This window comes from Vombatus ursinus, unplaced genomic scaffold (genome assembly GCF_900497805.2).
Source record: "Vombatus ursinus unplaced genomic scaffold, bare-nosed wombat genome assembly UNPS02014770.1, whole genome shotgun sequence".
Taxonomy (NCBI): Eukaryota; Metazoa; Chordata; class Mammalia; order Diprotodontia; family Vombatidae; genus Vombatus; species Vombatus ursinus.
Genome location: NW_020954548.1, coordinates 1,423,959 through 1,451,768, shown reverse-complemented (window position 1 = coordinate 1,451,768; position 27,810 = coordinate 1,423,959). Strand labels below are relative to the sequence as shown.

General features: G+C 45.3%; 1 protein-coding gene across 2 annotated transcripts in view; it reads right to left on the bottom strand.

Annotated features, from left to right (window-relative positions):
* The window catches only part of LOC114043673 (inactive rhomboid protein 1), a 48,498-nt gene extending 22,613 nt beyond the window's left edge, over positions 1-25,885 (bottom strand). The window contains exon 1 of one of the 2 annotated variants that reach the window (XM_027862750.1): positions 25,868-25,885. The gene's annotated coding sequence lies outside the window, so the exon portion shown is untranslated. Of the gene's footprint in view, positions 1-1,116; positions 1,134-25,867 lie in introns of those variants that run through there. The other variant, XM_027862751.1, reaches the window with a different exon arrangement.
* Positions 25,886-27,810: the final 1,925 nt, after the last annotated feature.

The following is a 27,810-nucleotide window of genomic DNA, read 5'->3' as shown; positions in this document are numbered from 1 at the left end:
TCCCCTACCGCAGCCCTCCTCTCAGGAGGAGACATCGAGATTCTCCACACGGCCAACTGTGTTAGGGGCCTTGGGAATCCAGGAACACCCTGTACACACATGGCTGCCCCCAACTAACTTCTTTTTGCAATAACAGAAATAGGGATAGGGACAAGAATGGGAAAAAGGGAGGGGAGGGGAAGAGGGATAGGGGAAAGAGAGGGAGAGACAGGGAGATGGGGAGAGGGGAAGAGGGAGATGCCTTTCTTTCAAAAATGACATAACAATAATAGCAGCTCACATTCCTACAACATACATAGGGTTTACAAAATGCCAGGATTATCATCCTAAAGATGCCAGAGAGTAATAATAATTATAGCATTTACAGAGTACCCACAGGTTTGCAAAGTCCTTTATATTTTATCTCATTTGAAGCCACAACAACAGCCCTAAGGAAATTGAAACTAAGGAAGGTTGCGATTTGCCCCAGGCCACATAGCTAGAAAGTGTGTCTGAGGCAGAATTCAAACTCAGGTCTTCCTGACTCCAAGTAGAAAAGGAGAAATTAAGTATCTATTAAGTGCCTACTAAGTGGCAGGTACAGTGCTAAGTGCTTTACAAATACTACCTCATCTGTTCCTCATAACAATCCTGGGAGGTGGGTGCTGTTATTGTTCCCATTTTACAGTTGAGAAAACTGAAGCAAACAGAAGTTAAGTGACTTGCCCAGGGTCACACAGCTAGTTAAGAATCTGAGGCTAGATTTGGACTCAGGTTTCCTGACTGAACTCTTTCTATGGACCACAAGGCATGAAAAACAAATGTCACTAACCAAGTCTTTTGTAAAGCCCTGCTGGGCCGTTATAATGTATAATGTGGTCTGTCATGGTGTTCTGAAGCCCCAGGTTTTGACTGGTTTGACCCAGTCATCCTTTCACTACCAGGAAGGTCACATATGCAGCCCCAGAGAGTCAGCTCCTGACCCGCCCTAGCTCAGCAGCACATGGCTTCTGTTCCTCTTCAGCAGGCCTTGTCATGACAAATGCATTCACAAAACGGTTTGTGGGGTTAAAGAGTCAGCCTAGGATTGGTCTGGTCCCCATCTCAGGTCTCTCCAGCCCTATAGCAGTCTCTTACCAGGACATGTGGTCCCCATCTTGACCAGCTGTAGTCTAAACATCTACTGATTGAAGCCGGGAAATGGCTAGGGAGGCAAGGGAGGGAAGAGCATCAGTGGAGAAGCCTGAGAAATAGGTTATCTTCATGGGATCATTGATTTAGAACCGGAAAGGACATTTTTAAATTATTTATTAATTAATTATTAATTAAAATTAATTAAATTAATTAAAAATTATCTAACTGGAAAGTAATGTGAGAGTAATTACATTTAGACCAACACCTTATACCATATATTACAGTGAGCTCAAAAAGGATACGACTCACAACTCATACCATAAAAAAAAAATTAGAAGAAAAACAATAGATAAGTACCCTTTACAATAATGACTAGGGGTAGAACTCCCAACCAAAAGACAGAACCAGACACAAAAGATAAAATAAGCAATGTTGATTACATGAAGTTGAAAGGCTTTTGATACATATTTGTAATGGGCTTTGTTTTTCTTGCCTTCTCAAAGTGTTGGGGTGGGGGGAGGAAGGTGGAAGGAGAGAATTTGGGACTTAAAGTAAAGTTAAATTGAATTTTTAAAAAAGCTTTAGCATAACTAATATAAAAGGAATATAATGCAATATAATAATAATTATAATATAATATAAAGGATATTAAAGGAAGTGGTCAATTAGAAGAAAATCTTTACATCAAAAATCTCTGTGATGGGTCTAATCTTCAAGATATATGGGGAACTAACAAATATATACGACCAAAAGCCATTCCCTAATAAACAAGTGGTCAAAAGATACGAAAAATTCTTTTGAAAATTCTGATCTATTTATATAGGCAATGTGGTATAGAAATCTATCCTGCCATACTGGAAAATAGAAGGGGAAGGGGATGGGGGGGGAGCTAGAAGGGAGGGCAGATTAGGGGAAGGGGTAATTCAGAATGCACACTGTCTTGGGGTGGGGGGAGGGACGAGATGGGGAGAAAATTTGTAACTCAAATTCTCATGAAGTAAATGTTGAAAACTAAAAATAAATACATTAATAAAAAAAGTAAGAAGTATTTAAGTAATAAATACTTAAATACCTATGTTAACTTAAAAAAAAAAGAAACGAAATGAGATCAAAGAAAGGGGGAAATGGAAGGTATTCAAAAATCAGAATTGTTGTTTAACAAGGTAGCATAAGAAGGATATTGATCATCATCTCAATCAATTATTTCCTAATTGCTGTTAAGCAAAATGAGTTAAACATATAGGGTCCTGCCCCCTTAGAGATTAAGATATAAAGCAGGCAATATTGGTGTAGACATGGATATTAATAACATTCAGAATGAACAAACATTAGACCAATGTACGTGTTTCAACGATAATGGTAAGTGAATTTAGCATGGTAAAGATGAAAAAGGGAGTAATGGGAATAAATTATTAGGGTGAAAGAGCCATATTTATCCTTATCCATTCAGGAAAGATTTATCATTTCAAATATATCATTGTTTGCTTGTTGTATTTTTTCCTTTTTAATTGTATGTCTTTTACTTTTTCCTCACCTTCATTACTGAATATATTCCTCCTTTCTCCTTCCCAGAAAGCTCTCACGTAATAGAAAATAGAAAGCAAAGAAGTTCAACCAAACCAATAAAAATTGGTCACCATTTGAAAAAAAAATTGTGATCTACTAACAACTACATAAAAGATCCCTCTGAATCACTAATAACCAAAGAATTGCAAATCAAAACAGCTCTGAGATCTCAGCTCAACCCAGCAAACTGGCAAAAATGTTAAAAGGTGGCAATAGTCAATAGGGAGGGATTGGGGAAAGATAAGCATGCAGCTGGAGCTTTAAATTGCTCCAACCATTCTGGAAAGCAACTGGGAATTTTGCTAAGAAAGTGACTCAAATATCCATGCCATTTTGACCTAGAGATTCCACTGCTAGGCATACAGCAGAAAGCAGTCTGTGATAAGAAGAAAATTCCCATATACACCAAAATATTCACAGCAACACTTTTTGCCATAGCAAATAAGTGAAAACAGAGTAGATATCCATCTATTGGAATGGCTGAACAAATTCTGGTACATGAACGTAACGGAACATTCCTACACTGTAAGAAACAACGAATATGATAAATTTCAAGAAGCACAAGAGGGCTTATATGAACTGATGCAAAGTGAAGTGCAAAGACCCAGCAGAACAACATACACAATGACTACAACAATCTAAATGGAAAAAACAAGAACAATCTAAATTCCGTGGAAATAATAATGGTCAATCAACCCCTCAAAAAGAGATGAGAATGTACCTCCTCCTCTTGGCAGAGGTGAAAGACTATGGTGCAGAACACTGTATACCATGTCAGACTTGGATGACGTGATGATTAATTATGCTTTCTTTTTCGTTCTTTTCTTGAAGGACAGTTCAATGAGAGGGAAAGAAAGGAAGGTTATATTGGGGAATAAAGAGATATTAAAAACAAAGGTTAAAAAAAATTTTAAGGAAAAAAATCATCTAATCCAACTCTCTTTTATTGATGAGAAAGGCACAGAAAGATGAAATGATTTGGCCAAAATCACACAGACAGTAAGTAGCAAATTCGTGATTCAAATACAGGTTCTCCGAATCCAAATCCTCCAAATCTAGTGACCTTTCTTGGCAGGCAGATCTTCTCCATCTGTTAAGGGGATGCTAGCTAGTTATCCAATCACAGAATCATTGAATGTCTGAGTAGGGGGATCGTCTACTTCAATACCCTCACAGAATGATAAAAAGTCACTCCCATTTCTCCAGCCTCTAGAGAGTTACAAGGCATTTTTTTTTTTACACAGAAACCTTGAATCTTATTACTATTTGAGTAACTAAAACTCAGAGAGGTGTAATTACTTAACTGACTAGAATTATATAGCTCTGGCTCATAAGATCACCAACTGGACCAGCTCAGGAATCTAAGCATACCCTGCCTAAACAGAATGCCCCAACCAACTTCATTCCCACTTCGACAAAAATAATAATAATTCTAACAGAGAAGTGACCTCATTCAAGGTCAAATAGCTAGTTAAGTATCTCATCCCTGGCTCCTCCCAGTATGGTAATTTTATATCATTTATATCAGATTTCTATTCCTAGTTATCAACTATTCATGAGTGGGAGACTCAGGATAAGAACTCTATCCAAGCCCTCAGGCATTTGCTTTCAACCAAACAAAAATAAGAAAAAAACCTGTTAAGCAAAGTCAGCACAAAGTCCTGGTCTGACAGTGTATGTAACATATAACGTTTCCCTTCTGCAGTCGCCTATCTCTTCACTTCAATGCAAGGAGAGGGAGAGATGCTTGCTCAACTCTTCTATGGGAGTCGAAATCAATAAATGCTGGGAGAACAGCACCAATTGGGGACTTACATAACTGGAACTCTAATTCACACAATCTGGGGATTCCCGGACTCCTTGTGAGGAACTACAGCTAAAGGCTCCAGTTTGGAAACTGAGAGAGTGGAAGGACCTGGGGACCCTGGGAAGGACCTGGGGACCCCGGAACACTACAGCAATCACCACAGTAATCCTGGCTTTGCTTTAACAGTTTTTCTTTGTTAAAAGGAACGTATCATTGCGTGGCTGTTGGGGGACAGCAATCCCACAATGGCTGATGTAAAAAGGCATCTCTAAAACTCTGGTTTTTTAAAGAACATTTACTGAACACTTCCGGCGTACACAGGGTATACAGCCATGAGGAACGCAGGAAGAAAATAGTAACAGCTCACATTCCCATAGTGTTTTCCTCAAAGTACTTCTTTTACAGATGAGCTGACTGAAACAAGGAGAGATGCGGTGACCTGCCCATGGCAAGTCAATGTCAGAGCTGGGACCGAACAAAGGTTTCTTGACTCCAGGTCACCTGGGCTAATATTTGCATGAATTGTATATCTGAATGTGTGATCCTGGGCTCCTCATTCTCCCTGATCCCACATATCCTATGAGTTGCCAAATTGTCATTTCTGTCTCTGAAATTATCTCTTGCACCTAGATTCTCACCACCACCACCCTACTCCAGGCCCTCATGACCTCTCCCCTGGAATATTTCGGTCGGCTCCCGTCTAGTCTCCCTTCAATCTCTCCCCTCTCCAAACCATCCTCCACACAGCTGCCAAAGTGATTTTCCTAAAGCTCTCCAGTACTTCCAGTATCTGTTTTTTTTTTTTTTTTTTGGAAGCAATGGGGTTAAGTGACTTGCCCAGGGTCACATAGCTAGTAAGTATCCCAGACTCTAGTATCCTTTCTAAGCTGCTCTGTTTAGCTCTGAAGGCCCTACCCCAGTTCAGTTTCAACCTTTTTTCCCATCCTCATTCTATGTTACTGCCCTTCCTTCCACTCTACAATCCAGCCACATTGTCCTGTTCCTCAGTTCCATCTCCTATCTTGGTACCTTTGTATTGGCTATCTCTGTCAGTATCTAGAATCCTAAAAAGTCACTCCAGCCAGGGCCAGTTCTGTACCCACACTGAGAGATGTGCAAAAACTTATTTCATTGTTGTTTCATTTTCCTTGCTTTTATTTCTATTCATGTATTTTATGAACTTTCTCCCCCTTCCCTCCCGCCCCGGGAACTGTATCAGTATAACAACTGCCCACAACAGAAACCCATCCAAGCCTGCCTATTTATATAGCCAACCTGACCTGACCTAAACACTCGTATGCTCCATCCGATTCATCACAAGTCAGCCAGGCTCCCAGGGCGGTTACAAGGTTGCCATCAGAGGACTCAATGGAGAGTCAACTGAGAATCAGGTCCAACCAGCGGCTACTCCAGGCCAGGAAGGGTACTGCCAAGATGCTCTGAAGAACCCAATGGTGTAAGGAACCTTATGCTGGTTACCTCCATTGGTTGAACCTGATCTAGACCCAACCTAATCCCACTGCCCTCCTAGTGTTACCTATGAAGTCTGCCTGAATTAGGAAGGCCCTCTATTCCCACATTCAAGAAGGCAAAGTAAGAAAGTGAAAGAAGTAAGCCCACCCTAGCCCTTCTTGGCTTCATCTCTTGCTCATGAAAATATCCCCCCCCCCACCACCCCCAGGGAGGGGGGGAGGGGAGAAGAGGGGGCAGCTAGGTGTCACAGTGGATAGAGTACTGAAGTCAGGAGGACATGAGTTTGGCCTCAGACCAAACACTTGACACTTACTAGCTGTGTGACCCTGGGCAAGTCACTTAACCCCAATTGCCTAAAAAAAAGAAAAGAAAAAGGAAAATATCCCCTGGGCTTCATCTCATGGAGGTAGGAGGTAGGATCCAGAGAAAGCCCTGGATTTTGAGTCTTGGATATGCCACTTACTGATGGTAGAGTCATATAGTCACTCAACCTTTCTGGCCTCAGTTTTCTCACCTATAAAATGGGAATAATAATACTATTACTGATATAAAGAAAAATACCCTAAAAACCATGAAACAGTCTACCCATATAAGCAATTATTAATAAGACTAACATCCTATTTTTACTGCATTTTCAACATGTCTCCTTTACTGTCTTCCTACTATGCCCTACAACTTAAGTAGATTGTTAGAAGATAGTGGATAGAATGCTAGACTTGGGGCCAGGAAGATCAGAGTTCAAATCCTGCCTCAAGCACTTGGTGGATATGTAACTGTGGATAAATCACCTTTCAAAGCCTCAGTTTTGACATCTGTTAAATTGGGGTGTTAATAGCTCCTACCTCCCAGTATTGTTGTGAAAATCTAATGAGAGAATGTATATAAAATATTAAGTCAGGTAATAGTAGCAGTAGTCATAGTAGCCAGCAGCCTTTATTATCATCTACTTATAGTAATGTAATGTCTCCTAACAGGTCTTTCCACCTCTGTTCTTTATTTTGCATATTTCTAATCATGTCACACCTCTGATCAAAAATCTTCCCTCTATTCAACCAACTCCAATGGTTCTCTATTATCTCCATGATCAAATAGGGCTTTTAAAGCCCTTCATAACACAGTCCCTACTCTTTTTTTTTAGGCAGTTGGGGTTAAGTGACTTGCCCAGGGTCACACAGCTAGTGAGTATCAAGTGTTTGCTCTGAGGCCGGATTTGAACTCAGGGCTTCCTGACTTCAGGGCCCGTGCTCTCTCCACTGTGCCACCTGACTGCTCCCCCCCCACTCTCTTTCCAGTCTTCTTATACCCCAACTCCTATCCCCTCCCCCTCCTTCTTATTCTGTTATCCAGTGGCAATGGCCTCTTTGCTGTTTCTCCCAAGTCACATTCCCAGTTGCCATTTTCCCCAGCTGCCTCCTCCCTCATGCCTGGAATTCTCTCCCTCCTTACCTTCTGCTCCTGGCTCCTCAAATCACAACTAAAATCCCACTTTCTAAAAGTCTTTCCCAGCCTTCCTTAATTTTACTGCATTCCCTCTGACATTATCTCCAGTCTATCCTATCTATATCTTATTTGTACACAGTTGTTTGCATATTGTCTCCCCCATTAGACTGTGAGCTCCTTGAGGGCAAGGATTGTTTTATGCCTTTCTTTGTAGCCCCAGGGCTCAGCGCGAGGACTGCCACATAGTAGGTGCTCAATAAATGCTTATCAGCTTGACTTGACTTACCCTGTTATTCAAGAACCTCCAACATTTAGTACCACCCTACCTTTCTAGCCTGATCTTGTATTAGTCCCCATACTTTTGCCCCCACCCCATGTTCTGGCCCAACCTGTAGATTACCCACGTGGCCTGCCTTTTCCTACGTCTGAACCCTACATCTAGATCCCTACTCATCTCCATGTACTGAATTCTTATTTGTCCTTTAAAAGTCTGTTATCATGACTAATGTGAAAATATGTTTAACAGGAATGTATATGTAGAACCTATATCAGCTTGCATGAGGACGCAAGAAGGGAAGGATGGAAAATTTAAAATTCAAAAGTTTATGGAAGTGATTGCTGAAAACTAAAAATAAATTAATTAAATTTTTTTAAAAAAATAAAGTTCTGCTTGAAGAAAAAAAAAGTCTATGTTATCTATCATTATTATTATTATTAACACAAACACTATGTCCAGGAAGCCTGCTCTGATTTCCTCTGTTGGTTACGGACCTTCCCCCAACTGGAACATCACATACCATCACTGCTTGCATCTCATGTAATACAGTTTCTTTGTCTTACTAAAACTTTGTATCTCCTCCAGGGCCTAACTCATAACCTGAGATCTCCATAGGCACCCTCTGCTCCCTAAAAGGACACTCAAACCCTTCCCCACCCTCACTGGTGTCCCCTACTGTATTCAAATACTCTTCAGTCTTCTCGGCCCGGGAGTCCATACCCCGTTTACCAAGATGCCTTTTCTAACCACCCCAGTTCTGCCAGATTTCCCCATCATCTAAATTCCTTAGAGCACCTGCAGAACGAGCTCTTTAAACTCCAAGCCTCCTCCTCCCTCCAATCTCACTCTGCCCCTCCCATCATCCCACACAGACACACACAGACACACACACACACACACAGACACACACACAGAGTCATGTTGACTGACTTGTCAGTCATGTAGCCCTAGCCCATACCTCAGCCTGGGTGGGAGCTGCAGTAGCAGCAGCTGGAGGCTGGACTCAGGCCCCACCCAGTCCCCACCCAGAGGTCTTGTACAGGAACAAAACCCTAGATTGGAAACAAATTCTAATCCCCTCTCCCTCCCAGTGAGTGATCAGCCTGCCCAAACTCACAATCTCTCTGGGCTTAGGTTTCCCCATCTCTATACTCTTTTTGCTCTCCTTGGCTCCTCTGGGCACGTGAAGCTCCTCAGCTTCCTCTCCCTCCACGGAAGTCTTTTGTGTGCCTCTTACCTCCCACCTTCTCTTTTCCTGGAAAACACCACCAATTCCTTAGCCCTTGATTTCTGACTTCTCTGAATGCTTCCCACTAAGCATGACTCTCCCATGGAAATCAATCCCATCCAAGGGTCATAAAAGCTTTCCAGCACCTTTATGTCTCATACATTGTCTCCACAAGGAGGATGCTCTCAGGCAGAAGAATGGGGCTGGAAAATAACAACAACAACAACAATAATAGCTAGCACTTAAGTATGTGTCGGGGCACGGTGCTAAGTGCTTAACAAAGATCTCATGTGATCCTCACAACAATCCTGGAAGATAGGGGCTATTATTATGCCTATGGATGTAACCTGGGTATGACTGAAGTTCTTATGTTGCTTTTCCCAGAATTTTGCAAGAAGGAAGGAATAGGAAAACAGTGCTCTATGCCCAAGGCACCAGATTTATTTTAGGATTATCTTCCAACTCACTAAATCAAATCAACAAATCTTTACTTAGTCATGTGCAAGGCCATATCCCTAAACACTAGCTGCGAACTAAGACTTAGGGTCCTCTTCTTGGACTGGGGTCTCAGGAACCTCTGCCCTTTCTTCTTCCAATACTCTGTTTCAGGACCTGCAGAAGACCCGAGTTAAATCCTAGGCTCCATGAGCTTACTAGTTGTGTGGTCTGGCTAAGTCACATAACCAGAAGCTACATGATGCAGAATCACAGAATCTGAGAATTGGAATCTACACTATGAAAGGAATCTCTACTATTGAAAAGTAATCCAGCCTCTGCCTGACCCCCTCCCAAGAGAAAGGACTGTCTACTTCTCCAGGTGGTAGATCAATTTCTGGAATGCTCTGTCAAGATGTTTTTTTCTGATGTTGAGTCTAAACTTGTGTCTTTGGACTAAATGGGATCCTAGACCACAGGATGACAGATTTAGAGATGGAAAGGACCCTAGAGGCCACTGAGAATAACTCCCTTCATTCTACTGACGAGCACACTGATACATAGAGAAGTCAAATTACCTGCTCAGAGTCGCACAGTAAGGGTTTGAGGCAGGATTTGAATTTGGCTTTTCCTCCAAGTTCAGCCCTCTACCCACTGGGCCATGTAGGTGCCGCCTGATTGTTTTTTTCACTTTGTTGGGAGGTGAGCAGAAGGCAAGTCCTGAGGGGCTCTCATTTCTGGCACCAAGAAACGACAGCAGTAGGTTGGGAGTTTGAGTGGGATGGTACATCTATCAAACCATAAAGCAGGTATCCTAAAATGAGTCCAGAAACCTCCCATGGAGCAGAAGAGTAAAAAAAGCTCATTTGGTCTTGATCTTTCCTGTGTGAAAGCAGAGCCTCATAATCCTTCTGACTTTTGGGGTATCGGGAAAGTGACTCCAGGCAGGGGACAACTGGCGATCAAGCATGATGTCAGCCCTTCCTCTCACGGGGAAGCAAAATTCACCAAGAGTTGGATTGTTCTCCCACAAACGGGCAACGTGAGCTTCCATCGTGAGCCATGTGAGTTTTGCCCAACTGATGAGGAGTTGTCACCATAGTAACCTGACTCAATCCCAAAGCACCGAAGGTTCAGACACTTGGGGGGTGTGCTTGGCTAAGGAGCCAGTGGGGTGAAGCCACCATCTGTAGAACAACGACTGAATCTCCTTAAGCATGATGGTGCCCCAGCTCTGAGGAGCCTCACTTGCATCTCTCAGTTCGAGGTCTGATACAAATGTGCTGTGTGACCTCAGGGAAGCAGCTTCCCTTCTCTGCGCCTGTTGCCTTAGCCAAGAAACGAAAGGCTCTGGTAAGATGAGCTCTTAGTTCCTTCCAGCTCCATATCTAGGTCTATATCTTAGCATCTCTAAGATCCCTTTCAGCACTAGCATGCTGTGGTTCACAGTTCCACAAAACACAGTGCCCGAAGAAACTACATTTACTTACCAAAGTGAAGGCACCAGGGATAAGGAATTAATATTCCAACTTATACAGAGTCTGGACATTTCATCTGGATCTAAAAATTGTTGTTGTTCAGTTGTTTCTGATTCTTCATGACCCCATTTGGGGTTTTCTTGGCAAAGATACTGGAATGGCTTGCCATTTCCTTCTCAGTTCATTTTACCGATGAGGCAAACACAGGTAAGTGACTTGCCCAGGCCAGATTTGTACTCAGGAACAAGAGTCTTCCTGATTCTGGACCCAAGGCTCTATCGACTGTGCCACCTAGATGCCCAGCACGACCACTTCGGTCATTCGATTCCTCCTCTTTGCAGGTGGTCTAACCTCTAGGTGAGAAGGCTACCTTCTTATCAACTGGCAACCTAGAATCCCAGGCTGATGCCACCACTTCCAACTCCAACCCTCCAACAGTTTATGATTCCTAGACATGCAATCCTAGGATGATGAGAGTTATAGCACTCAGGAGCACAGGTTTGGATCTGGAAGGGATTTTTGCAGACTGTCTAATCTAATCCAACAGCTGAGCTGTCTGTCACCCCCTTACTAAGTGAAAAGAATATCAACTTGAATGGCCTTGGAGTCAGGAGGACCCGAGTTCAAATCTGACCTCAGACACTTGACAATTACTAGCTGTGTGACCCTGGGCAAGTCACTTAACCCAGATTGCCTCACCAAAAAAAAAAAAGAATATCAACTTTGGAATCGAAAGACTTTGACTTCAAGTCCCAATTCTGACAATTATAAGCCGTGTAAACCTCCTCTCCTTTGCCTCAGCTACCTCACTTGTAAGATTAGGATACCATTCACACAACCCACCTCACAGGTTTGCTGTAAGGAAAGTCTTAACCCAATCAACCCACAAGGCTTCTTCCTTAGGAGATAAAACATTCATCCCACCAAAGGGTAAGAACTTGGAGCAAGGAACAGGACCCAAGCCCAGCTTTAGAGTATCAGTAGAGGTCCTGCTGACTGCACCGAAAATAGGCCTTGGGGAGTCTGCTGGATAGGAAATAGGTCATTGTTTCTGAAATTCTGCAGCTGATATCGACTTGCCCTTTCTCTACAGATGAGAAATAAAACTGACCCACAGAATAAATGACAGAGGGTTTCAGTAATGATAATAATAAAACTAAGATTTATATAAATGCTTACTATGTGCCAGGCACTGTGCTAAGTAAGCACTTTACCATTATTATCTCATTTGATCCTTCCAATAACCCTGGGAGGTAGGTACCATTATTATACCCATTTTACAGATGAGGAAACTGAGGCAAACAGAAGCGCCCAGGGTCATAGAGCAAGAAGTGTCTAAGGCTAGATTGGATCTCAGATCTTCCTGACTCTGGACCTGGTGCTCCATCTACTTGCCACCCAGCTGCTCCATGAATATGGGGCATCACTGTGAATGTTTGTCACTATGACTAGACTAACTTAAATGGAAGTCCATTCCCTCCTCTGATCACTGAGTTGGGGAGGCAGCCAGGCAGCATCGAGGACTCCGCAGACAGTCAGAAATGACCCCTAAGTAGGAGGTGGGGAGAAAGCAATTGGTTTGAGTAGAACAGCTTTCTTGCTGTTACTCACACAGGGCACACATCTCCCCTTCCTCTCCATGGCTCTGCCCTAGCTATCCCCCAATTCCCAGAATGCTCTTCCTCCACCTCCCATGTCAGGGAGTCTCTTATTTCCTTCAAGACTCAAGTACCACCTTCTACATGAAGTCTTTCCTGATGCCCCCAAGCTCTCAAAACTACCCAGTATTTAGTTTATATTCTCTATACATTTAAATATATATACATGTAGTCTCTCCCAATATAACATATTGGGAACATATCGAAAGCAAGGACTATCTTATTTTTGTATCCCCAATGCCTAGCACAGTGCCAGAAACTAGCAGGCATTTAATAAATGCTTGCTGATTGAACTGATAGAATTGAAGTCACCGGATGTCAGAGATAAAAAAGGAACTTTGCAGATGGGGCTAACTAAATCTGCCTCCTCCCATTTTACAGAAGGAAAACTGAGAACCACAAGTAGAATGGTCTGCCTAAAAGTCACAGGGAAAGGCTACAGAGAGTCACACCCACATCTCTACCCCTAGCCTGGCTGAAGGGCCATAGTGTTTGCTCCTTCTCCCTCCGATGCCAACTACCCTACACAAAGACCTCTGAGTCAAGAGTAATTTCCTCTTCTGACAATTAAATCAGTTGTCCCTTCCCACACAAGGGAAGGAACTCTCAGAATCCACTAAATCGAGACCCAAGATCCAGCTGCAACAGCTAGAATTTAGGTTAGACGAAAGAAGCTCTTCCACAGGGCAAGGGTTGTGATGTGATATCCCAAGTGAAGCTAGGAGATCAACCACTCCCCTAAGGTGTGGCCGCTAGGGGTGGTGCTGACCCCCATCCTGGGCACAAGGCCTAAGAGAAAGAGCGAATTCCAAAGATCAGAAACAGTGTCCCTAACATCGAGAGGGGGAATCCCAGGACACAGAATGTCAGAACACAGAAAAGGCCTTCTCTGATCTAGTCCACCCCCTCAATTAACAGAGGAAGAGAGGCATTTGGGGACTGTGGTTTCTAAGAGTGGGGATGGGGAGGAAGGAGCCCTAAAAGTGTGTGCTCCTGGAGAAACTCTTTCCCCCAACTGCCTGTCTAGAGTGACCCAACCCCCTTGCCCTGCTAGTCCTGTGCCCAAGTACAGAGTTCCTCCTAGCTAGGACCGCCTCCTCCCAGAGATATGCCAGGGCTTGTCCTCCGTCAACTGAACAGAGATTCCCTAGAAGTGCACCAGCCTTCCCCGGCTCCCAATCCTGCCCAGGTCAGGGCCCTCTGAGGTCAGTCTCTCTCTCTCTCTCATCCCTGGGTAAATAGGGAGAGAATCTGGTAGCCCAACCCCAAGCCTTTGAACCCAAGGCCACGGCCCATCAGACTTGTGACCACCAGTTACACCCCCTGACCTTTCTGCAGCAGTAGGAGAGATGGGATCCAGAGATAGTTCTGTGAAGTTGTCACTACCTATCCAAGTCCCAGGGATGGAGAGAACCTAGGGTATCATCAGTAGCTTTATCCCCAGTAGCTTTATTCCCGAGCTATGCCAAAACCCCTGTATTCCCTCCACCTTATGCCAATCAGCTCTAGTATCAGCCATAATTACAGTCAGCTAATAATAACAATGACCACAACAGTGCCCGTCCTCACAGTGGGCCTCTTACTTAGGCAACATCTCATCCCTCCAGCTCTGCTGACCTCACAGAGAGATTACAAGGATCTCAGAAAGTAACAGACTGTAAAAGTGCTTTGGAAATTGAACAAATGCTGGGTGATAATGACAAAATAGTAGTAATAGTGATGAGAGAAGCCTTGGGCAGCTCTAAACCAGGAAGTGTCCCTCCTCCTTTCCCTCTGCTGACACTGGGCTCCCTTGGGAAGGGGGCTGAGGAAAAGCAATGGAGAAAAGGCCTTTGGGAAGGGGAGCTGGGAATCAGGGAAAAGAGAGGACAGGGGTGACAGCAAAGCTATTCATTCATCAACAGCCAGCTTCCCAACCAACAAGAACAGCCCTGACTAGAAGAGTCAGAGAACTCTGCCCCATTCGACTGAGAGACTATCAATCACAATCATTTATTAAAAACCAACTATGTGCCAGGCACTGTGCTAAAAACCGGGGATACAAAAAGAGTCCAAAGACAGTCCCTGACCTCAAGTAGCTTACAATCTAACTAGAATAAAACCTCACTCCAGCACATCCACTCCTTCTCCTTTATGATTCAGATCAAGTACACTTCTTCCAGGATCCCTTCTCGGCCTCCTCTCCAGCTAACCAACAGCTAATTTTTTTTTTCCTTTTTACCCTTTCTCTCTCTGCTCAGTGTACTTCTTAGAAGGAAATACCCAGTTAAATGCAATGTACTACATTCTAAGGTCCCTTGCAGTTCTGATATCCGTTTAGAAGTCCCTTCTGAAGACTCTGATGGTCTGGGTCCATCTGGGTCTTGCCCTTTTTCCCTCTCACCTAACCACTGGCCACAAGTTCCCTGACCACATCACCAGGAGTTGGTCTGATTCAAATGAGCCCTCACTAGACCTGGCACCCAAGGGTGCCTAATGGGACTCTAACATTTAATCCTAATGGGAACTAAGACCCATCTCTGGGTCAAAGCAGCTGATTCTGGGGATCCTAGATTGAGCCTACTTGCCTAGGAGGTCAAAAGGACCCTCCAGGAAGTAGAATGCCTGCTTGATACAGGCCAATGAGAAAAAGGCCCCTTTTACCTAGAGGAGAAAGGGGAACATGCAGAGGGAACATGCAGAAAGAGACAACTTGAGTGACTGATGAATGTGTGTACATATATCTGATTATATAAACATTATGTTTATTTATTTCTAAGAAGGGGTCCACAGGCTTCACCAGCTGTCAAAGGGGTGTTCCATGACACCCAAAAGTTTACAAACTCCTGACTTAGAGGTACCTGATGTTTGCTTACACTGCAATGGTGTATTTATGTGTAAGAGGCTCCAGCTCCCTTGGTCTACCTCAATATCTATCACACAGCCCTGAACATTGGTGGCCCATCCAGAACCCATCTGTTGCTTGGATGGCTATTGTATGGCTTCATTTCTTTGAACCAGGACAAAGTAGGGACCTTGGATGACAGTAAAGGGTACAACTTCTTATATGAATATGTCCACTAAATCAATTTACGTATTACCAATAAACCCTAGTTATATCAGTTTTGTCTGAGGCTCTATGGTCCTTGAAATCTCCTATTTAACAAAACCTTTGAGCTCACTGGGCCCATCCCCAGGGAGTCCATGCCAAGAGTACAGTGTCCAGGGGTTCTGACCACACCATTCCTACCCAAGGGCCTTCAGCTGGAGAAGGAAGTGTCCAACTAATGAGATCAAACAATTCAGCCCAAGGGTAAATGATTAACTCAGAAACACAGAATTTAAGAGTTGGAAGAGACCTCAGTAGCTATTCAGTCCAACCCGTAACATACAAGGTACCCCCACTACAATATACCCAACAAAGGGAATGTTCCCTACCCCGCTCCAAAAAAAATTTCCTGCCTTCATGGATGGCTCAAAAGTCCCCTTCCTCCAAGAAGCCTTCCCTGACTGAGTCAAAAGAAACACTTGGGATTTCTGGCCAGGCCCCAGTTTGACCAGTGATCCTTTCCTCCACTGGATTATATATATGGTGTAGCAGGACACTATCCTGTTCTATTGGGAGCTGCTGCTGCTCACTGGCTGTGTTTGAGACAAAACATATAAATAATAAATAACAACACTCTCTCCTCGAGGCATAAGATTACAGCAGTCAATGCCAATCCAAGAGACAAAAAACACCCAGAAATTCAAGACGGCATATAGGAGAACCCCTCTGTTATCTGAGAAAGGTACCAGAGATCAAACACAACAGTTGGTACAGAAGGCCCAGGGAGAAAACAGGAGGGAAAAAAACATTAAAAAGGGGAGGCAGCAGCATCAGAAAGAATAGTCTGGGGAGTCAGGAGACTTGGGATCCGGTTCCAGAACTGCTGGTCACTCCCTGTGTGATTCTGGCTAAGTCCCTTCTCTGGACCTTAATTTCTCTGAAGTTCCTTCCAACCCTGGCATTCTGACCTAAGATGCCTTTCAGCTTTGACACTCTATGTCCTAAGGGAACGATCACCTCTGTTCTTCTACATACTAAGGTCCTGACATGGTATTTTCTAAATTCCCTTCCAGCTCTGCTGTCCTACATAGGTTTTGTTTGTTTGGAGGCAACTGGGGTTAAGTGACTTGCCTAGAGTCACACAGCTAGCAAGTGTCTGAGGCCAGATTTGAACTCAGGTCCTCCTGACTCCAGGGCCAGCACCCTATCCACTGAGTCACCTAGCTGCTCCCCCATTCTATGTTTTAAGATCCCTTTCTACTTGAACACTCAGTGTTCTAACAAGAGCTGCTTAAAGGATCTAAGTGAAGGAATAGTTTAGGAGGAAAATGGGGAAACCATGCTGACAAAATTATCCTAGCTAACCTACAACTAGGCCTTCATTGTGTAAAGGCAATCTTATTACTCCTTTCTAATTTTCTATTCTACTCCCCATGGCAGCTTTTTCATACCTTCTATTCTCCCCTCAAATATCCCTATCCATCCCATCCCAACCTTCTCAGCTAAGGAGCTCACTTCATACTTTACTGAACAACTCTGAATCCAATGGCCAAGTCCTCCCTTTTCTCCCCTCCTCATCTCACCTCCCACTATCCCCTCCTTCATTCTAATCTCTGGTGGTAAAATGGTGCTTCACCTTCCCAAGGCCAACTCCTTTATTCTGCCCCACTTTCTCCAACAGACTGCCTCCCTCCATCATCCCCATTCTCTTAATCTTCAATCTCTCCCTAACTACCTGTTCCTTCCCTTCTATGGCCTAGTCTTCCCCATCCTTAAAAAAATCCTCCCAAGTTCCTACTGATTAGAAAAATTTTATATGAATATTGTACTGAGTTTCAGGCACAAGTTTGCCAGAAACACTTTACTTAACTGAACATTAATTTAATATCAAAGATTTCTAGCTTGAAGAGAGAGATATCCAAATTGGCATAGTCCCTTGCCTTGTCCCTTGGCCTTGGACATGCCTCCCCCCTCAAGATGTTCCAAGGTAATATTTATAGGAATCCTGATCAAGAAAAGATCATGTTAAAATACATTTTGAGATCAGTATTTGAGAATAGTTGACTTATCAACAGTCCCTGAAGCTTGGAAAAGAGTCTCCTCCCAGTGATCAATATCAATTACTGACTGACCTTTCTGAATGGAGAAGGATGGGTCTTACATAGCACCACCTCTTCAGGGTCTCGAGGAGATAATGATCTCATTCAGGTAAAAGTTGAGTGTGATTAACAACAGCTAAGTAGAGCAGTGGAAAGAAAACTGGAGCTGGAGTCTGGATGACCTGGATTTCAAACCTGGCCTCGGACACCTCCTGGCTCTGTGATTCTAGGCAGATCACTTCTGCCTTCCTCAGTTTCCTCATCTATTAAAATGGAAATAATAATAGCACCTACATCTCAGGGCTGTGGTGAGAACAAAATGAGCTCACATTTGCAAAGTGCTTTCCAAACCATAAACTGCTATATAATTGCTATCTATTGTCACCCGTTCCCCTTCCTGGGACCCTATTAGCCTTTGTTCTACCCACTTTCCTAAAAGGAAAAGTCTGGAATGTGTTTGAGGCTATAGAAGATATTATTTCTTAACATTTCAGCTGAACTAGACAGGAGGTTCTATGATGTTTTCATCCTACTCTACCCACTAGCTATTATCTCATATCCTCGTATTAGCTCAACTGCTTTAAAAAGCTACAATGCCTATGCTTGGTGCCTCTGCTTCCTCTTCTGTCACTCTTAACTCTGCAATCAGGCTTCCAATCTCATCGCTCTGGGAAATTATCAGTGATCTCTTATTTGCCCAATTTAATGGCCCTTCTTAATCCCCATTCTTCTTGACCTCTCTGCAGCCACTGAGCCAGTCAATCCCTCTCTTCTCTTTAATACTCTCTTCTCTCTGGGTTGTTTTGTGTTTTGTTTTTGCTTTTTACCCCACTCTCTTAGCTTTCCTCTCCCTGTCCGACCCTTCTCAGTTGCCTTTGCAACTGGGATACTTCATCTAGGTCCCAGGTCACCACCACTAACCAGGGGTACACCCCAAGGCTCTCGGCTGGTTTCTCTCACTCGTCTCCTTTATTCACCGACCTCATGATCTCATCATGTCATCATGGGTTCAGTTTTCATCTCTATGCAGATGATTCCCAAATCTATTTATCCAGTCCTAGTTTCTCTTAGGAGCCCTAGTCCACCATCATTGATGACCTACTGGACATTTCAAACTAGATGTCCCTTAGGCATCGAAATCTTAACACATCCAAATCAGAACTCATTATCTTTCCTTGCCTTTTTCTTACAGGAAAGGACAGCATGGTCCTAGAAACTAGGTGGCACAGTGAATAGAGCATGAAACCTAGAGTTCGGAAGCCCTGAGTTCCAATCTAGTCTTAGCCACTTACTAGCAGTGTGACCCTGGGCCAATCTCTTTACCTGTCTGCCTCAGGTTCTTTATCTTTAAAATGGGCATAATAATAGCACCTCCCTCCCAAGGTAGTAGTGAAGATAAAACGATCCTATTTGTAAAGCCCTCTGCAAACCTTAGTGTGCCATATTAAATGTTAGCTATTAATATTACCTTTCTAGTCACCCAGGCTCACAACGTTTCAACCTCATCCTTGACATCTCTTTTGCTCATCAGCATATTCAATCAGCTGCCAAACCCGGTCATTTCTTCTCCACTCACACAGCAATCACCTGCTTCTCACCATTTCTTACCTGGACTACTGCAACAGTCTTCTCATCAGTCTTCTTGGTTTAAGCCTGTCCTCACTCCAATCTATCTTCCACAAAGTCTATGGATGAGGTGTTCTCCCTAAAGTGTCACCACACACACACACACACACACACACAAACTCTCTCTCTCTCTCTCTCTAAACCGCCCCCCCACACACACTCTAAACCCCCAACAGCTCCCTGTTACCTCTAGGAGCAAATATAAATGCTTCTGGTTAGCATTTAAAGCTATTCACAACCTGGCCCCTTCTTATCTTAACAGCCTTCTAACACATTACTCCCCTCCACACAGTTAAGTCCTGTTGTAACCACCTAGTTGTTGCTCCTGACACAAAATATCCCATCTCCCCACCTTTGCACCAGCTGTGCCATATACTCGGCATGCTCTCCCTCTTAACCTTCGGAGATTCCTTTATGACTCAGCTCAAAGGCTACTACCACCTGCAGTAGGCCTCTCCCCCACCCCCACTCCTAATAATGCACTCCCAACAACCACCATCCAGATACTCTACATTTATCTGATATGTACTGATGTAGGTGTTGTCTCTCCCATTAGAATGCAAGCTCCTGGAGGTCAGGGACGGTTTTTGCTCTTTCATCCTCAGCACTTAGCACAATGTCAGGCACATAGTAAAAATTTAATAAATGCTTGACAATTTACTGATCTTTATACATGGCATATCTCCCCCCACTAAAGAGTAGACATTCCTGGAGAGCAGAGACTCTTTGCATCAACAAAGTCTAGCACAACACCTTGTATATATAATACATGCTTAATAACTATGTTAAATTGTGTTGAAATCTATGGAGAGAAATCATGATATAATGGAAAAAAAACATTCCCTTGGAGTCAGAAGATTTGGACTTGAATCCCAGTCGAAACACTTACTAATTGTATGATGGACAAGTCATTTAACCCCTCTGAACATCAGTTTCCCCATCTGTAAAATGAAAATCCAAGGGATCAGATTTAGAGATGGAAGGGACCTTGGAGGGTAATAATACCTTCACTTTCATTATCTCTCTCTGTCTTTGTCTCTCTCAACATATAGAATTCCTATGCCATAATTTATTACACACACATATATATCTCACAAAGCTGCTGTGAAAAAAGCACTTACATAAATTTTAAAATACTACGAAAAAATGAGCGATCACTATCACTGACAGAACTCCTTTTTTAGTGCTAAGATTCTATAGTCATTCTATAACATGTAGATTATAAATTCCTTGAGGGCAGGGACTGTCCATTTTGTATTTGCATCTTCCGCTGCCCAATACAAAGTGGACAAATAATAATAGTTATTTGTAAATGGATGATGGCCGATACCCCTTTACTGGCTAAGAGGATAAGATGCTAGTCTAAGCACAGAGTCATCTGGAGCATTTAAAAAAAGCTTCCCTATCTTGTTAGCCTAGAAATTGCCCTATGGTGAGACAAAAAAGCCGATTACTAATGATCTATCAGGCAAGAACAGCTGGATAATGGAAATTTGTGGGGAAACCAAAACATTCATTTGAACCAATGGTTTTGGTCTTTTCCAAGGAGCCAAAAAGGATGAAAACAAGTAAACCTGAGATCCACCCCAACCTCTCCAGTATAGGTAGTAGGAGAAAAAATTCCAAAATCTAAAAGAAAAAAAGGAGCTTTCTACAGGGGCTGAATAATCTAGACTCTGGATGATGAACAGTCATTAAGACCTATAAAATCCTAGAAACATAGATTTATAGCTGAAGAGACTATAGAGGTTAATGAGTTCAACCCCTTCAATTTATAGATGAGGAAACTGAGAGATTGACTTGTCCAAGGTCACATATCAAGGTTAAATTATTTGTCCCAAGGTCACATATGATTAATCTGAGTTTGTGTTTATCGAACTATTACGGTTACTCACAGGGCTAGTCCTGGCAATCAATCATACAGGACTAAAAGTGATGCACAGATAGCCTGGATGGTCTTAACACTCAGTGCCACTAGGGAAATATTATGGAATTCAATCCACCACGCAGCCTAAGGAGGCGTCAATAAGGTCAGAAATGGAGTAGGTCAAAACTTCCATGCCAATTAGCAATGGGGGTCTGCCACCATACTTCCAGTTTAGGGGAAGATGGGGAGATCTAAAAGAAACAAAACAGAACAAAACAACAATAGAAATAGGAGCCCCTGGAACAAAACTTAGCAAGAGGGTAGGGGGAAAGAGAAGAGTACCAAATGATGACTAAGTACCAGGACAGAAGGCTTGACAAATTTATTATATTGATTACTATATTGATCCAAATATAAGCCATCTCCTGCTGACTATGAGGATGATCCTTTTGAAGTAAAAAAAAAATACAGTAAAATAACAAAATATAACAGTAATATAGCAAAAATAACACTGATTATAGGCCTTACTCAGATTTATACACTCTGGGTTTGGGAGAAAAGTATAGCCTATATAAATGCCAACATGATAAAAAGGAATTGCTTTACCCAGACTCGAAGCTAAAGATTGGCTAACCCCTCAACAAGCTATGTGGCCTTGGGCAAAGGCCCTCCTTGGCCTCCCTGGGCCTCTGCTTCCTCATCTGTGGAATGGGGAGCGTTGCAAGCTGGAACATGTAAACCAGAGAGATGTGTACACACACCCCTCAAACACATACACGTACACACACATACACACACACACACACACACACACACACACACACACACACACACATACACACACACACACACAGATACCAGACACAAAAACAAAGCCACCATGTAAGCATCCACATCTAGACTCCCCCAGAGAATAATACGGTGTTCTGTACTCTGGGAGATCTCTGGATTCCCGGAGTTTTAGTCCCAGTTCCTGCAGAGCCAGTCACCAGGCAAACAAGCAAGTGTCCCTGAACACATCTGGCAGGGAGAAAGGAGGGACAGCAGCCAGGGAAGGCTGGAGGGAGGAGCAGGAAGGGTTTGGGGGGGAGGTTCAGTCCTGAGAAGTACTACAGAGGACACCCCTTCTCATCTTGAGTCCCAGGCCAGAGCTATTGGTTTGCCCCTGACAATAAGAAGGAGAGCAGTGAGGGACAGGAACCTGAAAGAGAACCTGGCCCTAGAAGGGAAGCGGTAGGTGAAGGGAGTCAGAGAGAATTCGCCTCTGCTCAGCCCCCACGAGCTCCCAGGCTGCTGGAAGGCTGTCCCAGGCTCCAGCTGGGCCCCAAACCTGAAAAGCCAGTTTCATCCTTGAATCCTCTCCCTGCTCCAAGACAGTCTGAGCAAGGAAGGCTGAAGGGAGAGAAAGGGTTCCCAGCACATGGGTGTGGTGCTGCCTTCCCTCCACCTCCTGGTTCCCCCTTCCCCAATATAAGCCAGGTAGCTGTAAGATTCCCCTCTCAAAAATCAGACTCCCCTCCAATTCTCTCTCACACACACACAAAAGAAACTGCACCTGTATGAGACAAACCATTCCTAGAGACAAAGACATCCAGCTTAGGTAAGGAATAGGTGGGAGTTACACCTTCCTCCCACAAAACTCGACCAGAAAGATTCAAGGTTTCAGACTCCATCCATGAGCCCTGAAGGACCAAGCACCATACAGATTTTCTGTATTTGTCCAGCCTTTCCTTTGTGGTTCCAAATCAGGCATAACCATTCTTCTAGCACCCTCTCCCTCAATCACTCTCCCACCCCCTGAAACCATCTCTGAAAGAACCCCCTACTTCATCCCCCACCCCCAAAATCACTGTCCTTGATTCCCAAGTCCTTCCTAGTCTCAATCCCCTCCACAGGAGGAAGGCATTGGTCAGAGAAACAGCTCTTGAACTCCTCTGGACAATGACCACAGGCCTCTGGTACAACAGGGGATGGGATGTGCTAAGAGTCCCAGAACATAGACACCCAGCTCCTCTGTAACTAAATCACTATGTGACCCAAGTAAGTCACTTCAACTCTCTCTGGCCTCACTTCCCTTATCTGTAAGATAGGGGTAAGGATCCTTCCAACTCTAAACCAGTCCTAGGGTTCCTTTTTTTTTCTTTTCTTTAAACATTTTGATAACTACTTCAATATAATTGGTTTCCTTTATAATCCTATATATTTTATACATTTAAAAACGTCATGCTCAGAAAAGGATCCCTAGGCTTCACCAAACTGCCAAAGCAGTCTATGACACAAAAAGTTTAAGAACTCTAGCACAATCCCATTATTTTACAGAGTAGGAAAAGAAGGCCCAGAGACATGAGATCCCTTGACCAAAGTCACACAGGTATAAATGGCAAAGGCAGTATTTGAACTTGGGACCTCTGACTCAAAATACAAGATTCTTTCCACTGGGCCACACCGTCTTGAGGCCCCTCCCATCTTTCATGTTCTAATGCCCCCTTTGAGTTCTGACATTCCACGATCCCCACCCAAGGCCTAAACAGAGAGAAATGGAAGGGGAAGAGGACCCACTATGGTGTGGCCAGAGAATTGAGGACATCCCAGGCCACAAGGGGGTGCCCATGGCAGGGTAGAAAGCTTGCCTCTAGAGGCACTGGTATGAATCAGGTATGGGTCAGTGTTGATCTGTATTTTGTGTGTGTGTGTGTGTGTTTACATGTTTATATTTACTCTAAGAATGACTGGCTGCAAACAAGGGTATTGTGCGTAGGAAGGACAAGGAAGGTGGCCAGTATGAATTGAGAGAGGATTAGCACGTGGAGAGGTAGGAGCATCTGTGTGTCCCCAAACTAGTTATTCCTGTGAAAGGGGGAGGGGGGGAGAGGAAGGGTCTGTTCTTAATCCCAGCTTCCTCCTGAGTCAGTGCATGATCCTGAGCAATGTTTTCCTCTTGGTCAAAATTTCAATGAGAAGAATATGGCTTGCTGTGTGTAGGGATGTGAAGAAGACTGTTACATAGGGTAAAAAGGCCAAGGAAGGAAAGAATAGGATAAACATGAATCCTGAAGCCCAATTCCAACTGCTTTGGTTTTTGAAGAGAGCCCAGGTGAGAATAATCCATAATTTATTGGAGGTGAGGGAAAGTAGTCCAAGCTCTAGGCTTCAGTTGGTCCTCTTTATCCTGTGTTCTAAGTCCCTTTTTACTGTGCAGACAGACGTGTCCTGCTCTAGGTAACTAACAGAAAAGTGACAAGGATGGAAAAGGGAAGGAGGTTAGCTAGCTGATCTATTTCAACCCCACCAGCATACCACCATACACAGAAGCAAGTTTTCCATCTCTCTCCCCACTGTCCACCCAGGGGCTCCTAGCTGGTCATTCAGCTGTTCCGGGGGACGGCTAGAGCTGGAGTCTCCACGTCCGGCCTGTTAGTGACTCCAACCCCACTGCCTGGCCCAGAGCCAGCTCAGGGGGATGTGCTAATCCTGCCTAGGGCTATTTTTACAAAACTCCCGTCCCCAGGAGGAATTCAGAGGAAGAAGAAACTTGCTTCTCAGGACCCCTGGCTCCAGTCTCTTCAGCTGCCCCTTCCCCAATGGCCAGCCACTGAAACTTGCTTCTCAGGACCCTTGGCTCCAAGTCTCCCAAGCTGCTCCCTCTCCAATGACCAGCCATTCCAAGTCTCTTGGCATCAGCCATCACATAGGCCACATTCTCTGCTGCAGCCATCCCCCCCCCCCCCCCCATCTCTGCTCCACTCTTCATCCTTAGGGCAAGCCATACTTAACTCCTGCAACACTCCTCCCCACCCCGACCAGGGCCCAGCGTCCCAAGGCCAAATGGTTAAGCGGCCTTAAACTTGGACTTATCTTCTAAGCATTTCTTCTTTTACTGGCTCCTAAAGATTCAGAAGAAAACTAAACTTCAACTCTTAGCCAAATGATTTTCCCAGAGTTGGGGTGTGTGTCTCTGTATGTGTTTAAACAAAAAGTCTACTCGGTTGAGTTAGCCATTTAGCTCGGGAGGGGCAGAAGGAGGCTGGCCTGGGGACACCCCCTCCACTGTCCCTCTTACCCCGACTTTCACCTTCGCTGCAGACGTTGCAGGATTTTCCAGTATGAGTCTCCACTATGTGTGCTCACACCCTGTCCTGCCCGTAGAACCCTCTCGACACCCCCAAATCCCTTATCTATGGAGAGTGTCAGATTCTTGCTCTTACTCTTCCACTCCATGACTATCCAGTCCAGAAACAGTCTGAAAGTGTCACTCCCAAAGTCACCCACCCACCCAACTGGACCCACGTGCGAGCTAAGGTGGAGGGCTGGGGGAGGACAGTGGCAGAGGTGAGGGGTGCTGCAGGTGGCAGAAACCTGGGCGAAGCAAGGCGCCTCTCCCTCCATCCTCCAAGAGGTGGGGGCTGCCCCGCTCCCCAAGAAGCACTGACAGCCAAGAGCCCCAAAGGGCTCCCAGATGGGTCCCCGCCAGCCCATCTCTCACTCTGCTACGAGGATGGGACAGCAGCAGCCCCCGGGACCGCCGATTGCGGACGAGCGACCCACCCGAGAAGGAGGAGGAGAGCGGGGAGGAGTCGGGAAGAGAAGGGTAAACTAACTCCAGGAAAACCGGCTGGTTCTGCTCCGGCCGAGCCCAGGGACGGCAACAGCGCTCTCGGCCCGCCCCATACCAGGCTCCGGTCCGGAGCTTCCCAGGCTGGCCCGCGTCTCCCCGAGCCAGCGCGTCCCTTCTCCTTCCCTCCCTCGGGTCGCTGGCTCCCTCATCCACTCACCAGCCCGCAGCCACCGCGGCCGCCGCCGCCTCCAGCAGTCCGGTCCCGGGGGCGGGCAGAGCAGAGCGGACAGTGCGCAAGGGGGCCGCCTGGACTGGCGGTAGCTCGGGCCCCGCACTCGGGCCGGCAGGCAGGGCAGGGGGCCGGAGCCGGCGCGGGGCTGCGGCAGGGGAAGGTGTGTCCCGCTCCAAGTTTGCCAGAGTCCCGGCGCCTGCCTGCTTCCCTCTCTCCGCCTCTCCGCTCCACTCCGCCAAATCCCCACTTCCCCGCCTCTCCTCCCGTCTGCTCTCCTCTCCGGCCGCCCGCCCGCCCGGCCGAGAATGCCATGGAGAGAGGGGCACGTAAATGAGAGGAGGGATCATGGGACAGAGGGAGGGAGCAAGGCGGGAGGGGGCCCGAGCGGGGGCCGGGGGCCGGGCTGCGCGCCCGCCCGCTAGGAGAGCGCGCAGCGCGCGGCCATATGGGCTCAGTCATTCACAGCGCGCTCTGAGTCAGGGCTCTGGAATGCACGCGGGGCGAGCTCATCTGCCACCCGGAGCCGAGCGGAAGCTGTTCCCTCCCACCGGCTGCAACCCAGACCAGCTCCGGGCCAGGCTTCCCAGCGCCCCGACCCCGGGCCTCCACCTCGGGCTTAGTCCGCTCCGTCCCCACCCCGCATAGACAGACCCCAGCAAACTAACCGCGCAACTCTGCAGAAAAAACCCCAAGTCCGTGTCCCACCCGCGGAGGGAGGTGACACCGCCCCCCCAAAAATAGGTCTGATCCTAGAATCTCACAGTTGGAGGCGGGACATAGAAGTGGTCCTGTCCAACCTCCCGGCCGAACTTGTGGGCCTGCCTTTGGGCTCTCACCACATTCCATCCACTACTCCGGGTCTTGACCTCTTTTTCTTCCTCCAGCTGCCCCCGGGAGTGGGCCTCTCTGGGAAGTGACTGACGTTGCTTAGGTACCAAAGGACCTGGCTACAGAATATCGGAATTAAGTCAGGAAGACCGGGTTCAAAACCCTGCCTCTGACCCCACACTTACATGATGTCATTGGTCCTCTTTGAGAATGAAGAACAACTACTAGCAGTGTGATTATGGGCAAATCACTTAACTTCTCTGATTCTCGGCTTGCTCATCTGTAAGATGGGGATGAGGACCTGTAGTAACTCACTGGTTGGTGTGAGGTTCAAATGAGATAATGGTAAGTAGAACATTTGAATTGCCAGTTATTATTCCCTGGGATGCCAGTTGTGACTGGATGGGGGGGGGGGGGGGCAGTGCAGACAGAGGCTGGCAATTTAGCCAATTCATTAGTTTAAGGTCCGGTTGCTTACTAACTGAGAATCTCAAGACCAGCTTCAATTCCAATGTAGGCTATTTAGCTTGACTCAAATGAAGTCTCCATATATCCCAGGCCCCAGACTATCTTCTGACCCAGACTCCAGACTGAGCCCTAATCCCGACTCCAAACTCAACCTCTAATCCAAGTCCCAGACTTACTCTTAACCCTGGTCAGCATCACCTATGACCCTTCATTACCCGGAGATGAGGGTGAAAAGGTCTCCACTAATGGTGGTGACATATTGGTCAGGGTAAGAGAAGCATGAGCTAGTAGCATGTCAAAGGAAACTCCTGACCATTGACCATTTGGTGGACATGCATTTATGTGGTGTGTTAAGGTTTATAACATTTTCCTTTTACCAACCTTCCCTGTCTAAGGCCTCCCCCTCCTCAGGAGTCTGCCCTACAGAGGGGGTCCCAAGTTGGAGTTTTGGAGCCCAAGCCTGCAATCCCTTTACCAAATCTGTGACCTCTGAAGACCAAGCACTCAATCAGTTTAACCACCCAAGTGCACAGGTATCTGGCTGAACTGGTTGGATTCAGGAAAGCTAAAACTCCATACTCAACAGGGAACTCTAGGCTCAGACACTAGTATGGAAAGCACTGAGAGGAGAT